This window comes from Adiantum capillus-veneris, chromosome 3 (genome assembly GCF_014529385.1).
Source record: "Adiantum capillus-veneris isolate H3 chromosome 3, ASM1452938v2, whole genome shotgun sequence".
NCBI lineage: Eukaryota > Viridiplantae > Streptophyta > Polypodiopsida > Polypodiales > Pteridaceae > Adiantum > Adiantum capillus-veneris.
Window position 1 is genome coordinate 85,792,714 of NC_140933.1, and position 16,592 is coordinate 85,809,305.

Consider the following 16,592-nt stretch of genomic DNA (forward strand, 5'->3'; position numbering starts at 1 on the left):
ATCTACTCTAAAGGGAATTAAAACATATTTCTATTGGCCTACCATGAACGCAAACCTACAAAAGTATGTTTCTAAATGTGTGGTATGCCAAAAGACAAAGTTTGATAGAGGGAAGCAACCTGGCTTGCTTCAACCTTTGCCAATCCCTAATTCACCATGGGAGAGCATATCCATGGATTTTATCTTTGGATTGCCTAAGTCTATCCATGGGAATACGTGATATGGACAATATTAGACAGGTTCAGTAAACAAGCTCATTTTATTCCAAAAAGACTATCAAAGCCAATCAAATGGCCACCCTCTTCATTTCACAAAACTTCAAGTACCATGGATTGCCAATGTCCATAGTGTCGGATAGAGATCCTAGAATGACCAATAATTTTTGGAAGGGTCTCTTTGAGAATTTAGGAACAAAGCTAAACTTCTCTTCGGCCTATCACCCGCAAACGGATGGCAAGTAGATCAAAGATCCCAATGGGAGAAGTACTTACCCTTAGTGGAGTATGACTACAATAACACTGTACATACTTCCACGGGAAAAGCACCTTTTGAGGTAATTGAGGGAAGATAAAAAAGTCCTTGCTACTTAAGGTACATGGGAAGATCTTTTGTTAGGAAATAAGACGTAGCTAAATAGATAATTGAGTAGATTACTTAATGGAGAGAGACAAATTTATATACACGAGATTATAGAGTAGAGAGAGAGAGAGAGTACACACGATATACGTGGTTCACCCAATGTGGGCTACGTCCACGGGAAAGCAGCCACTCAATGGCTTTAGTACTTCAAAAACAAGAAGTAGTTTACAAAGGGATTATACCCTTAATGGAGCTCCCGCCTTGCTTCACTCTCACCACCTCACACTCACCTTGTTGCATCAACTTCACACTATGAAATGTGTGTAGAAATGGCCTCCTTTTATAGGCCAAAAGGGCTGCCCTCTCTTATGAGAGACAGCCATGTGTAGCCGCCCTTGTGCGAATAAGTCCAAATCGGACCCTCCAATCCGCCCATGTGTGGCCGCCCTTGAGAAGACAAGTCCGCTTTTGAATTCGGCCACCGGCCACCGACCATTGACTTCCGACCACCGGCCACCGGCCATTGACTTCCGACCACCGGCCACCGGCCATTGACTTCCGACCACTGGCCATCGGCCATTGACTACCGGCCACCGGCCAACCGACCGGTTGTTTTCCAACCACTTTTCGGCCGCCGTCCGGTCATAATATTCCGGCGAAAAAAAGTCTCAGGGGCCTCCGCCCCCGAGGCCTTTAAAGTTGCCCCTGATTCTTGTCGGTGAAAATTTTGGTTTCATGTGAGTGATTTCCCTTCACGCACGATGGCTTCTCCTCATAATGGGGGCCTTACAAATGTGCGCTTTTACCATAGAAAATTACAAGGGTAAATCAGGCTCCATACTTAACAATCTCCCACTTGGAGACTGATCTCCAAACCAAACCTGTGACTGATTTCCATTCTGGCTTCTTATCCTTAAATGCCGATTGAAGATGAGCAAAAGCTCAACTTCTCCTTGTTGACCACCTTTGTAAACATGTCTGCAGGATTTTCACTTGTATGCACCTTTCCTAGCTTTAGTTGTCCCTCTTCCAAAAGAGTGCGTATGAAGTGATATCTCACCTCAATGTGCTTTGTCCTTGAATGAAAGGCTGAGTTCTTCGCAAGATGGATAGCGCTTTGGCTATCACTGTACAAGACACAATTGTCTTGTTTGAATCCAAGCTCTTCTAAGAATCTGTGAAGCCACTTAATTTCTTTGCTTGCCTCCGTCATTGCTACATACTCTGCTTCCGTGGTAGAAAGTGAAACCACTTTCTGCAGCTTTGAAGCCCAGCTTACTGCTGTGCCTCCAACCGTGAGCACATAGCCAGTAGTGCTCCTTCAAGTATCTTTGTCACCTGCCATATCTGCATCAGCATACCCTTCTAGAAAAATATCAGTTCCTCCAAAATACACAGCATTTGTTGTTGTCCCTTTTAGATACCTAAGTATTCACTTCACAGCTTGCCAATGCTCTTTACCTGGGTTGTCCATGAACCTACTCACAACTCCCACTGCATGTGCAATGTCTGGCCTTGTCCAGACCATAGCATACATTAGAGAACCTACCGCTGCAACATATGGAACTTTAGACATATAGGCTATCTCCTCTTGTGTCTTTGGACACATATCCTTCGTTAGTTTAAAATGACCAGCCAAAGGTGTAGAAACTGGTTTTGCATTTTGCATTGCAAACCTTTCTAGTACCTTCTTGATGTAATCTTCTTGAGATAGATTTATTGTCTTCTTCGTCCCGTCCCTTGATATTTTCATACCAAGTATCCTCTTTGCAGCACCTAAATCTTTCATTGAAAAAGATTTGGACAGCTCCTCTTTTAGGTCTTTGATGTCCTGCATGTTAGCACTTGCAATCAACATGTCATCAACATACAACATTAGGATGATGAATTTCCCATCTCCCAAATTCTCCGTGTAGACGCAGTGATCCGAGTTGCATCTTGTGAATCCATGATCCAACATCCATCGATCAAACTTCAAGTACCATTGTCTTGATGCTTGCTTTAAACCATACAAGCTCTTCTTTAATCTGCAAACCATTTTCTCCTTACCTTTTACTTCATACCCCTTTGGTTGAAGCATGTAGATTTCCTCCTCTAAGTCACCGTGAGGGAATGCCGTATTTACATCCATTTGCTCGAGATTTAGATCATGAGTAGCCACAAGGCTTAAGACAAGCCTAATTGAGTTCATTTTTACAACAGGAGAAAATATTTCATTGAAGTCAATACCTTTCTTTTGAGAAAAAACTTTTACCACAAGCCTAGAATTGTATCTTTTCTTCCCACCTTCTTCTTCCTTTAGCTTGTACACCCATTTGTTTTGAAGTGCCCGCTTACCTTTAGGCAACTCAACCAACTCCCATGTTTGGTTGCGATGTAGTGAGTCCATCTCCACTTGCATGCTCTTCGTCCATTCTTCTTTGGATTCATGTTGCATAGCTTCTTCAGATGATTCCGGCTCTCCAGAATCTGAGATCAAGAGATGGTTGAAGGAAGGAACAAACCTTTCTGGAGGTCTACTTGCTCTTGTATATCTTCAGGGAATAGGTTGAGGCTCCTCATTTGGTTGACGTTGTTGCACATTGTCACCGTTTGCAGTTCTTGAGTCTTCACCGTCCTCAAGCTCCATGTACTCATCACCTATTTCTTTTGTTTGTTTTCTTTCCAAGTAATCTTTGTACATATTTTGTTCGGTAAAAATTACATCCCTACTCCTTAAGATTTTACCATCTTCAGGATTCCATAGGCGATACCCAAAGTCTCCTTCTCCATAGCCAATGAAGAAACACTTTTTGGACTTTGCATCTAACTTTGATCTTAGGCTTCTATCTATGTGCATGAAAGCCTCACACCCAAACACTTTGAGAAATGCATAATTCACTGGTTTACCTGTCCATGCCTCTTCTGGAACTCCCCCATCCAGTGCCGTTGAGGGTGAACGATTGATTAAGTACACAGACGTACTTACAGCTTCCGCCCAAAGCTCAAGCGGTAGGCCTGCATGTAGCCGCATGCTTCGTGCTCGTTCCATGATTGTCCTGTTCATCCTTTCCAAAATCCCATTTTGTTGAGGTGTCCTTGGGGTTGTCCTTTGCCTCCGAATTCCATTGCTAGCACAAAAGATTTCAAAAGCTTGGCTGCAATATTCGCCTCCACTGTCGGATCTGAGGCATTTAACCTTGGTACCTGTTTCATTCTCCACAAAGGCTTTCCACCTTTGAAATATGAAAAATACATCGGATTTATTCTTCATGACATAAACCCATGTTTTCTTAGTCGCATCGTCTATGAATGTTACATAGTACAATGAGCCACCAAGTGATGGTGTGCTTGTAGGACCCCAAACATCAGAATGAACCAACTCAAGTTTTTTATTTTTTCTTTCATTTTCTGATTTTTGAAATTTTACCCTCTTTTGTTTACCATAAACACAATCTTCACAGAACTCTAATCCACTTCTTTCAAACCTGGTAGAAGCTTCTTTGTTTGAAGGATTTGCATTCCTTTGGCACTCATATGCCCAAGTCGGTAGTGCCACCCCGCACTGTCAACTTCTGTAGTTGCTGCACAAGCTGAAGGTTGCGTGCTAACAGTACACAAGTAAAGTGTACCGACTTTTTCACCCTTGGCAACCACCAAAGATCCCTTTGAGATCTTCCACCATTTGTTTCCGAATGCAATGTTGTGACCTTCATCGTCCAATTGTCCTGTAGAGATCAAATTTTTGCGAAGAGAAGGAACATGCCTAACATCTTTAAGCTTTCATTCATTTCCGTTAGCAGTTTTGACAGAAACTGTACCTTTGCCGACAATCTCACAAGCTTCATCATCTCCCAAGTATACATACCCAAAATTACCTTTGGTGTAGTCTTGGAAATGTTGCTTGTGTGGTGTCGCATGGAATGGAGCCCCGGAATCTACTATCCAGGAATTAGACACATTGTCTAATGAGAGAATTAGAGCATCTTGCTCTACTTTACCTGCCACATTGGCCTCCGATGTTGGCTTGTTGTCTTGAGACTCTGTCTCCTTCTTCTTCTTGGACCAGCAATCCTTCTTGACGTGGCCCTTCTTGCCGCAGTTCCAACATTCAAGAACTGACTTTGTGCGTGACTTGCTCCGCCTTGAGCGATCACGACCCTTTTGGTTTTTGAACCTCTCCTTAAGCCTTCCTCTTGTTTCCACTGATAGTGCAGCACTTGATGATTCTCCTGTGCTTCTACTTCGCATTTCCTCGCTTAGGAGAACACCCACAACATCATCAAACTTAAGAGTATTTGTGCCAGAGATAGAATTACTTACAGCCATCACAAGGCTGTCCCAACTATCCGGTAGAGATGATAGTATAAGGAGAGCTCGCACTTCGTCATCAAAATTGATTTTCACTGATCGAAGTTGACTTATGTTTGTGTTAAAGTCATTTAGGTGTTCTGCAACTGAACCATTCTCTGCCATCTTTAGATTGAACAAGCGCTTCATAAGAAATACCTTATTGGATGCCGATGGTTTCTCGTAGAAGTCGTCAAGTGACTTCATCAAGTCCTCCGTGGTCTTCATCTCCGAAACATTGAAGGCCACCATTGACGCCAAGCTTAACCGGATTTTTCCCAGTGCCTTTCGATCAAGGACAATCCATGCTTCATCTGCCATTGTTGCGGGCTTCTTCGCAAGACCGCCTAGTGGCAAATAGAGGTCCTTCTGGTAGAGATAGTCTTCAATCTGCATCTTCCAATGTTGGTAGTTTTTGCCGTTGAACTTCTCAATCTTGAGCTTCCCTTCCTCTGCCATAACTCCCACTCAATTCAAGGAATCCTTTCCTTGAGATAATTCAGCTACGAGCAAACCTTGCTCTAATACCAGTTGTTAGGAAATAAGATGTAGCTAAATAGATAATTGAGTAGATTACTTAATGGAGAGAGACAAATTTATATACACTAGATTATAGAGTAGAGAGAGAGCGAGAGAGAGAGAGAGAGAGAGAGAGAGAGAGAGAGAGAGAGTACACACGATATACGTGGTTCACCCAATGTGGGCTACGTCCACGGGAAAGCAGCCACTCAATGGCTTTAGTACTTCAAAAACAAGAAGTAGTTTACAAAGGGATTATACCCTTAATGGAGCTCCCGCCTTGCTTCACTCTCACCACCTCACACTCACCTTGTTGCATCAACTTCACACTATGAAATGTGTGTAGAAATGGCCTCCTTTTATAGGCCAAAAGGGTTGCCCTCTCTTATGAGAGACAGCCATGTGTAGCCGCCCTTGTGCGAATAAGTCCAAATCGGACCCTCCAATCCGCCCATGTGTGGCCGCCCTTGAGAAGACAAGTCCGCTTTTGAATTCGGCCACCGGCCACCGACCATTGACTTCCGACCACCGATCACCGGCCATTGACTTCCGACCACCGGCCATCGGCCATTGACTACCGGCCACCGGCCAACCGACCGGTTGTTTTTCGACCACTTTTCGGCCGCCGTCCGGCCATAATATTCCGGCGAAAAAGAATATTGCGGTGAAAAAAAAAGTCTCAGGGGCCTCCGCTCCCGAGGTCTTTAAAGTTGCCCCTAATTCTTGTCCGTGAAAATTTTGGTTTCCGGTGAGTGATTTTCCTTCACGCACGATGGCTTCTCCTCATAATGGGGGCCTTACAAATGTGCGCTTTTACCACAAAAAATTACAAGGGTAAATCAGGCTCCATACTTAACATCTTTGCTGCAGATGAGTATAGCCGAGACCTACAAGAATCTCTCCAAAATATCAAGGATGCTATCTCTATCTCACAACAAAGGCAAAAGACTGTTGATGATAAGCAAAGAAGAGCCCAAGCCTTTAAAGAAAACGATCGGGTCTTATTAAAATTTCCCAAGGCTCGATTGAGCACAAGACGGGAAAGAATCCTACGGGACACCAAAAGTACTATGCTAAGTTAGCAAAAAGGTACTATGGTCCTTTCCAATTTCTTAGGCCAATCAATGAGATGGCCTACCAACTCAAGTTGCCCAACCATTGGCTCATACACAATGCTTTTCATGTGAGCCTACTAAAGCCTTACAAAGGAGAGCCACCTCAAGAACCAACTATTGAAGACCCACCGGAGATCAAGGACCAAGAAGAGGTGCTGCAGCCGGAGTCCATTCTCCGACATGAAGACAAGGTATTAAGAGGTGGTAAGACTATCCGACGGTGTCTTATTAAGTTTAAGAATTATTCTTTTGAAGATGCTAGATGGATGCGAGGCATACAATTAAAGGATAACCTAAACCTTGTCAATGCTTACAATGCTTCCCTAGAGTAAGCAAAGGTACAAATGTTTAAAATGAACAAAGTTTTTGTCTTATAAGACTCTCTTTTTCTTTATTGTGCACAAAAATGAAGTAGTATGCATGCTTAGATCAAGTTTGCGGAGATGACGTCTCCCGAACACCAAGTAGAGCTTGTCACTCTACTATGGAAGATGATAGGACTAATGTGCAGACATGCTTGCGACAGCCTCGGGCTCTCAAGCGCCAAATGGACTAGTCATCCATTGTGGAATGATGCTGTAGGGTAACATAGGGATCCTGTACCCGCAAAGAAAAGGACTAATGAATATGCTTTATCTTCTCTACCCCATAGTTGAGGACGACTATGATTTCAAGAGAGAGGTAATTTCATAATAATCAATATCTAATTATCCTAAATGATTTTCTCATGTTAAACTGATCATTTAATAAGGGGAAGTGCCAGGGGAGAAAAAGCTAGAATATTGGTTAAGCTAGCAGACCGGCCACAATAGGGAAAATAGGGATCCAAAGGGGGGGCCATCTATAAAAGAGCCATGTGCAACAATGGGCTTAAAAGACCCTAAGGTTCAGCCCATTAAGACTTCCAAAATGCTAAGGTACCAAAATTCAAAGTTTGTGTCCAAAGGTCAAACATTGGGGGAATTGGATGCTTTGTGTGTGTCCCAAAAGTCTTTGGAAATCCCTACATAGGAGGGGGCGAGCCTTGCAAGTAGGGGATGAGAGAGAAACTCACACACACACACACACACACACAAGCTCCTTTTACACAAAGGGAATGAGGGACACATGTCAGCTCCCTAGCCCATATGCCCACAAGGTGTACCCAATTCCTATTGGATGGCCTTGGAGGTGGACCAATGAGAATTAGGCTAGAATAAATCTACTTTAATTAATTCAAAAACACTCAATAAAAGAACCAATAAGAATTAAGCTCTCTAGAAGACTATTGGACAGTCTCCCAAGGGGACCAATGAGCATTCAACAACCCAATGGCTTGCTTGATTCCTATTGGCCAGGAGACAAAGGGGTCCAATGAGAGTTTAGTTGAATTAAATAATTACCTAAAGCTCTCACAAAAGGGGAAAGGGGAACACATGTCAGAGGCTATCACTTATGCTGCTTGATTACCATTGGATAAGCCTGGGGAGGTCCAATAGGATTCTAGCAAGAGCAAATAGCAAGAGGGGTCGACCAAGAGAGAGAGGGGGATGATTTTTCAAAGGCATTATCACCTACACACTCAAACTAGCTCATGTGTGCAGTAAAGAAGACTCTCTCTCCTTCTCAAGCTTTAATAAAAAGCTTATCACCTACTCCAAGATTGTGAGAAGGGAGGTCTACACCAAAAACTCTTGGCTTTGTGATGCAAATCCAACCAAGAGACAAGCTTCAATGCATGCTCATCTCCTCTACCATGCTAATTACTAAGCTAAGATACACTAATATGAGTGATTATGTGAGGAGATGTACATCTTTCTCATAAGAGTACTCCTTCTTCCTCTCAATCTACTCTCATACCCCGCTAGCTCTCACCATCTTCGAAGGTGTGTGAGGTCTTGGGTCTAAGACCGTGAGGGAATCGATGTTGTGTTTGATAAGTGTTTTGCTTAGTGCATGAAGTTTCCATCTTCATTGCACTAGCTAGTATTGAAGGAACACAAGAAATTGTATTGTAAAATGTCTCTCTTGATGGGAGAAACCATAATACAAAGCCTTTTGGAGGGGGGACCGGCTCCATGCAAATCCGGTCCTCAACTGTTGTCAATTGCTTAATTTCTCTCTCTTTTGAAGTATTGTTCATGCTATCTAACTAAGTGTTATGCTTTTTGTTGCTCTCTCCACCCAAGCACTCTTGTTAGTCTCATTAGGAATCTATTCTAATGAAATGCTCACTATGTTCATGCTATTTTCCGCTACACACAAGTTATTAGGCCATTAAATGTTACACTCAAAATGGCGAAGAAGCATTGCTATAAAGGTTCTTTGCTTTGGCTTTCTTTTGTCACTATCTGAAGCAATGAGACCCACATCACTTCAAGATTCTCTCTTAAGGGCAACACTTCTAGTGAAAGAGACAACTAGGAATTAGAGAAGAGGAATCTTTAGAAACCAAAGGGCCAGACCAAAAAAATTGAGCCCCACACCTACTAATCAAGCTTATCAACATTGCCATGTAATAGCAGTAACTACAATAACTCAGCCGCAACATCCAAATGTTTGTTGCTTTGAGTGTAATGAGTTGGGTCATTATAAGAGTCAGTGTCCTAGAAGAAATGTAGCAACAAACACAAATGCCATTCTTGTATCACCAAATGGTAGAGGCCAACTTGTTTATGGTGGAGGAAGGAACACAGGAAGAGGAGCAATGGCTCAAACTCATGCCATTATTGCGGAAGAACCAATAGTAGGAGACCAAGCTGAAGAGAGAGCAACTTTACATGTGCTATTGAAAACCCTAATGCTCGCCAACAATATGCAATCATTCAAGAATCAAGATTTTGCCAAGGTGAACAAATCAAATTCTTACTTGATTGTGGAAGCACACACTTTTTTCTCTCTCCTAAATGCATGAGGAAACTAAAACTAAACCAGTATCCTACTAGAAGGCTAATTGTAGAACTAGCAAACATAAAGGAAGTCCTAACCTCAGCATATAACAGGACATGTAGAATTTGAACTAGGGGGATACTCTACTTCTGTGATGGGATATTGGGGATGGATTGGTTGAAGCAAAACCAAGCTCATATTCACTGTGCACAAGGTAATTTTACCTTTACAGACAAACTAGGGAATGAAGTTCTGGTTCAAGGAAAGAATGGGAAACCTAAAGCTCACTTAGTCAAGACTACTAGACTTCTTAAGGGTTTACGAAAGGGTCAATAGGTTTATGCAATTTAACTCTCAGGTAGAAGACACAGATTCAAACTTTCAACCCGATTGGTTGAGAGAGTATTCATATGTGTTCCCTGAGAATCTTACCACCACCTAGAGAAGTTGATCACGAAATTGAGACTATCCTTGGTTGTGAACCTGTCATCAAAAGGGGAAAGAGGCTATGCCTCTTGATGCTATATGCAGTGATCAGGTGAGCTCTGTGGTAGTCACAGAGGACTTCGATGATAATGATCAAATTAACAATGAGAGCGAGAGTACCAAAATTGGCTTAGGGTCAATGAATGAACTTGATGCTCAAATAGCTAGACAAGAGGCAGCTTTGGAACTGGTTCCATTTCATATTACTCCTGAAGTTGGGCCGTCCCCTGATGATTTGGATGATAGTCATTTGCATATGGATAGAGGAGAGGACATTCTCAAAACCACAAGGGTTTTTAGTCGTTTTGAGTGCCCTCTAGTTCCTTTGTGTAGACTCATTCCATATGCTCGTGTACATGGCCTTAGATCGGATGTTTTTGGCTTGAAGGTTGCATTTGCCAGAGAAGGTTATATAAAGGAAAAAGGAGCTTTTATAGTTTCACTGCAAACATGTCACAAGGAACATACATTGTTGACAGGTAATCATTGTTTTTTCAGAGTACTTTTGTGGATTAACATATTACTTTTGCTTTAGAAATTTAATTTTGTTTTGGAGTCTCATTTATTTTTGAAAAATAGTTGATATTGTTGACACATGGGACCCACTTTGGAAAGACATAAATAAAGAGTATGAAGAGGAGTAGCACTGCAACCACAACTAGAGTCACTGCTTGGTAGAATGTTCTATGTGTGGGAAGGCAATCACAGGACATTAGCATGGCAAGCAGTAGTTAGAGAAATGTTTTCCAGTAGCAGGGAGAATCATTGTAGGGTCTTGTGTACTATCACTGACCCCACAAAGGTTTCCAAAATAGCATTATTGACTAGCTTGCAACGCATGAATTTGTGAGTGAGACTAAAATCTTGTGTGTTGGTAAACTTTATATGATTGAAGGTTGACTAACTTACTAATATTTTCATCAGTATGAACAACCATGCTTTAGTATCTTCTCATCTATGAGATGAGCTGGTAAATTGTGCAAACATTAGCTCTTTGAATCATGAAGATTACCTTCGTGCATTGCCGGAGAATGACCAAAAAATGATCGACACTCTGCGCAAGAGAACCACAAAGGGAGAGGAGCCATGGAATCCTCTTACATGAAGATATCTAGCTAGGCTTCTCTTTGATGTAAGTGTGTTTGACATTGGATCTCTTTGTTGTATGCTTTATTTGAAGCTTTTTGTTTTGAAAAGTACTAGTTTATTTTGAAGGTTCAAATGTCAAAAGGACTACACACAAAACTAGAGAGCAAGAAATCATTGCTTTCCAAAGAGACCTTGAAAAGGGAAGAGACTAAGATCATGAATGATCTTTATTATAAATATTCAGATTGTGTAGGGAAGGTATAAAACCATCTCTTGGTGCTTTCTTTGATACATGGTAAGATGCAATTTTAATTGACTAATATTCTTGTTTGGTAGATTCTTAACACTGTTGATCCAAGGTTAGTGATCCAAGGTTAGGAAAGGATTGGTTTGATCGTGTGATGAGCCTTCAATGGGGGGAAGATAGTTGGGCCACTCTAGAGAAACTAAACTTGATTGCTCTACATGATGCTTCCTTTGAAAATAAAAACTTATGTGTGTCCTTACTAGAGGCAAGCAAGATCACTTGTGTTGCTTATTGCATGGTGAAAGGAGACCACAAGTTTCGAGGGTGAGCATCTTGATGCAAATGGTTTATGAATGAATTTGTGAATGTTAGTAAGAAGTTTGATTTTTTTGTTGCATGCTTGGTGTGAAAGGTGGCTAAAACGAGAGGGAGCTTTGCAAAGGATCTTAGATAAAACTAAGAAGCTTCTTGTGGACTATGTGGATGTGCCTGGAGGGATTAATATTCCTCCCTTGTGCACCATGATATGTTCTTCACCGAGATTGTGGTGGAGGGAAGAAATTTTTTATTCCCTCTAGAGGTGGCTTTGGAAAACAAAACAAGAAGGACGTAGAGTTGCAAGCATTAAAGAGGATAGACTATTGCCGCATGGCTTCTCAGCGGCTAGTTTACAGATAGATAATAATTTGACTATTTTTGTATCATAATATGTGCTTCAACTAATGTTGCATATGGATTTCTATTTGATTTTAGAATAATTGTTTGTTGGCTATTGTAGATACTTTGCTCACCTTTTGACCATGCATCACATTGCTGCAATACCTGTGCTTGCACGTTCTTGGACACACGTTGGGAGCGGTGAGGGATTCATGTATCCACCGACCATGCATTAGCTCTCGCAGTGGGAGGTTGAGCATCGCCCTTGGTGGATCGACATGGATAGAGGCCATGTCCTTGCGAAAGAGAGAGAATTACATATTGTGTAGTTTAGAGGAGCCGCATCTACGGATCTTCCACCACCCAAAGCCACAAATGTTGCTGATCCATCTTTTCATCCTCTACCATCTTGTCCCCCTACTCGAACTTGTGAGTTGGAGTCATTCTGACTTTCTATGTGTCCTAAACTTTGCTAATTTAGAATTTTTAAATATTTTGACACTCATTTCTAAATTTAAGCCACATGGTTTTGGATAAGGATCAGAATGCATCTGCTTCTGTAGACCATGTGATTGATAATCTGCCGTCTATAATCTTGTTTTTTTTTTTGGAGGCTTGTTGTTGTAGCTCTATTATATTACTCATATTTAAATATATAATGTGTTTGTTCCTGTAGAGAGTGGGGGCACACAGAGATTGTGATGTGCCCTACAGTTTGTGTATGCACCATTGCCTCTTTAGTCTGTTGTGCAGAATGGTTGTAGTGATACTAGGTGTGTTGCTTTGCTTGGTGACTATATTGCGATTGCTGGAGATTTTTGTAGCGGTGTGCAGTCTAGATCATGGATCCCTGTACACGAGCATATGGCTAGAGCTTGATCTACAAAGATTACATATCGGAGGAGTGGTAGATCAGTGTCATGGGAAACTGACTTTATCTTTGTTGACTTGCCTTTTGGAGGCTTTCTACACTCACCATCACCTCAACCTTCAGGGGATACTTTTACAGAGGATCATGTATGATCAACTATTGATTTGAGCCATAGTACCTTGGCGGACTCAGGGTGGCTACTTGTGATGGCACCTCTTGCAGGTAAAAAAATCGGTCCTAGATATTAATATTGTCATTAATGTGTTTAGTTTTAATCATTGATGACGTTTGTCCTTGTAGGAGACACAATTTTTTGGGTTGAGGGATTTTGTAGGGCACCTTATGGATATATAGAGTCATCCGACGAGTGACATGCGGTGATCCCTCTATTTATAATTTCATGTAAGCAAGCTTGAATGTGCAGTTTTTAAAATTGATTTAATGTTTCCTTGTAGTGTGACACTTCTATTATGTTCTTGGTCCACAGACACGGACCACCCCCACCTCTTTACATTGTTGAGAGTGCTTCTTTGTTTCATGCACTAGGGATGAGTGCCATGGATAGCACTATGCGCCACTATTTTCCAGATCCAGGTCGAGTCCTTATGGATTCTAGATTGCCATGGAGAGGGTCTGCACAAAAGAGCCATACTTTTGTGGCATGTTTTATTGAGTTGTTGTGTCGTCCTAGGGGGTTATGCCTTGAGTTTGGATGTGGGACGGCTCCTGTTTTGACAGGTTGTTGGTCTCTGGTCGTGCATGTGCATCTCTAGATTTTGACAATGCACTTGTTTCTGCTTGCTTGCAACCCTTGCTTTGACCAAGAAGCGAGGGAGAGAGAAAGCGACCACATCCATAGATGTGGTGGACTACGGAGACCGACCGGTTGATGATTTGTGAGATTCCCATTCTCAACTTACCACAATACATTCATAGTGTTTTTATTTTGTTTGGGTTACGTTAGTGGAAATTTATGGTTGATTATCTTTTTGTTGTCTTCCAAAACATTGTATGGTTCATGGATAAACATTGCTATTACCACTTGTAGGTTTTTTTGCATATGAATTTATGGGCCATGATTATTTTATCGAATTGAAATTTTGTGTGTAATTTATTTCATTGAAGTGCATTACTTGAATACGTCGAGGTGGAGGCAAGACACATGACATTGGACCCACGTTACGATGGTCGTCCAAAAATAGGCCTCAAAGACAACATCTCTTCATAGATGATGAGTGTGCTTCAAGTTAATAATTTGTATGTAACCAATGGTATAACATGGTTTAAACTATTGATCCAAAGTGGGGTTAGCAATGTTTTTTAGCATCTCTTTCTCCTAGTAAGTCCCACATATATTATTGGGTACCTACTCCTGTCTATCTCTCATGTTTACCAGGATGCCTCCACAATAGAGTGACTATTTTTGAGTGTGTGCATGTGTGTGTGTGTGTGTGTGTGTGTGTGTGTGTGAGAGAGAGAGAGAGAGAGAGAGAGAGAGAGAGAGAGAGAGAGAGAGAGAGGGAAACCTCATTGGGTTGGCACACAACCATCTACTAGAACTACTTTTCAGCAATGAGAAAAAGAGTGTAAATTTTGATTTCATCCATTTTTAAAACCAGCTTTTATCTTGAAATTTAGTTTGGTTTTTAACTTGTAAGCTAGTGACAATATCTTAAAGATTATTTTTTCAAAAAGCTCAACTTATAGTAGTGGTCCAATATTATGACCCTAGGAGCCTTGGAATAGGGTCATAGGGAATGTATGTGATGTTTGATTGTCACAACTCCATGAAAAATCAAGAAGAGGTAGTGGTAGTAAGTGGTGTGGCTACATTTGTGCTAGTAGAGTGACCTATTGTCAACTCATATGGTAGAGCTTGAACAAAAATGATTTAATTAAATCACGCACTCCATGTGTTGCAACCATAGGTCCCTCCCCTAAGCATGGACATAGGGTAGTGTTCAATTGCATTCTTTCTGGTGGGTCTTGCTCGATTTTACTATTCGCTTGGTAGATTTTTCTCAGTGTATCGTAGGAATCCGACTTCCTAGCTTTTGAAGCACCTCCTTGTTGACTTCCGTCTTGTTTTTTGAATAGAGAAAAGGTTTGGAAGTAGCGTGTGCTTGATGCGGAACTTTTTGACTTGTCTTTGCACAGACTTGAGTAAGAGGAGTTAGGAATCAAAACCCTTTTCTAGTGGAATAGCATTGCAAATGATGCTACATACTTGAAAATGGTAGCATATCCCTTATTGGATATACCAGCTTCATCCAAAATTGATTGAACGTCCCGTGCAAAGAGTTGGTTCTTTTATAAAAGGTTGTCAAGTTGCTTGGCAACGATCTTACAATAGCGCTTATCATCCAAGAGGCCAACTACATTTTTGCGATTCAAAATGAGCCCATAATGGGCCCAGGAGGTGGTTGTGCTGCACTCCACTTCCTTGTCAGGGTGAAGCAAAGATCTATGCAAGCATGTTAGCAGTAAGAGATGTCAGAGGTTATGAATATAAACCTAAGAAGGATAGATGCACTCACTTGATGGCTTGCACTCTTTTCTTGATTCCTTCCGAGCCAACTTTCAAGTCCTCGATGTTTCTTAGTTTTCTTTCTCTTTGGCTAAGACCTAGTGCTGTTTTTTTTCTATGGGTTTTTGTGTAAGCTCCTTGATGGTCTCCTTGCTTCCTTCAACCTGTTTAGCACATTGCACAACTTTTTGGTGTAATCAGAAATTCTCGTTGTATACAATATCTCTCTCTCGTTGCATAACGTCATTTTTTGCGGTCAAGTGCTTAGTGTAGCCATACAAGCTATGGTGGCTAGCTCCGACATAGTTCACTAAGGATGTAATATCCTTAAAATGTGGAGTGGATTTTGTGATGGGATGCTTTGGATATATTTTGCTCTCCAGCCAACGGTCCACATTTTTCATGCCCTGGATCTTAAGTTCTCCTTCAAACCTTTAGAAAGCATCTCTTGATATTTGTTTTTCTTGCAGAGGGGTTCATACTCGTGTGAGAACATTATGTGCATGTGATACACATCTATCCTATTCCTCGTAGAATTTTTTCGTGGAGAAGCTACAAGTGTTAACTTAGACATGACTAATCAAAACTGTGTGCAGAAGGAGGTGGGGGTGATAGAAGAATGGCAATTTGAATATCGCATGTGAGTGAGAGAATGCAGGAGGGTATGGGGGGAAGAAGGAGGCCAGGAAATAGAGATTAGTTTTCAAAAACGCAGAAGATTGAGATAATTGGCATTGAAATTAGTAACTACCATGCACAACGAAGTATTATCATGTCTGGAATACTTTTTGGGTTTATTAATAAATGTACCTTGCATGAATAAGATATCCAAATTTTAGAAAACATGTATGAAAAAGGGTTAAAATGAATTTTCTATTATCTCTCTCTACGTTGACATGGCATTTCTTACAAGGCCCAAATTTGAGTCAAAACTTTTCCTAATGGGAGGGTGAACTGGCTCCATGTAAATCCGGTCCTCAGTTGTTGTCAATTTCTCTAATTCTCTCTCTCTCTTTTACAAGTATTGTTCATGCCAAGCTAGCTAGGTAATATGGTTATTTTGCTATCACCAATCAAGTACTCTTCTTATGCTGAAGATGAATTCTCTTAAAAAAAAGAAATGCTCACTACAATCATCCTAATTCCGCTATTTTCAATGTTATTAGTCTAATTCCGTTAAATCGGTTTTAGAGCTTTTGGTTGCTCTCTTCTTGCATAAGAACAAAGGTCCTTAAGTTGTCCATGAAAGATTGGACATGTTCGTTGCAAGAGGGTAAGTGGGACAGGGATTTATTATCCCTGTTG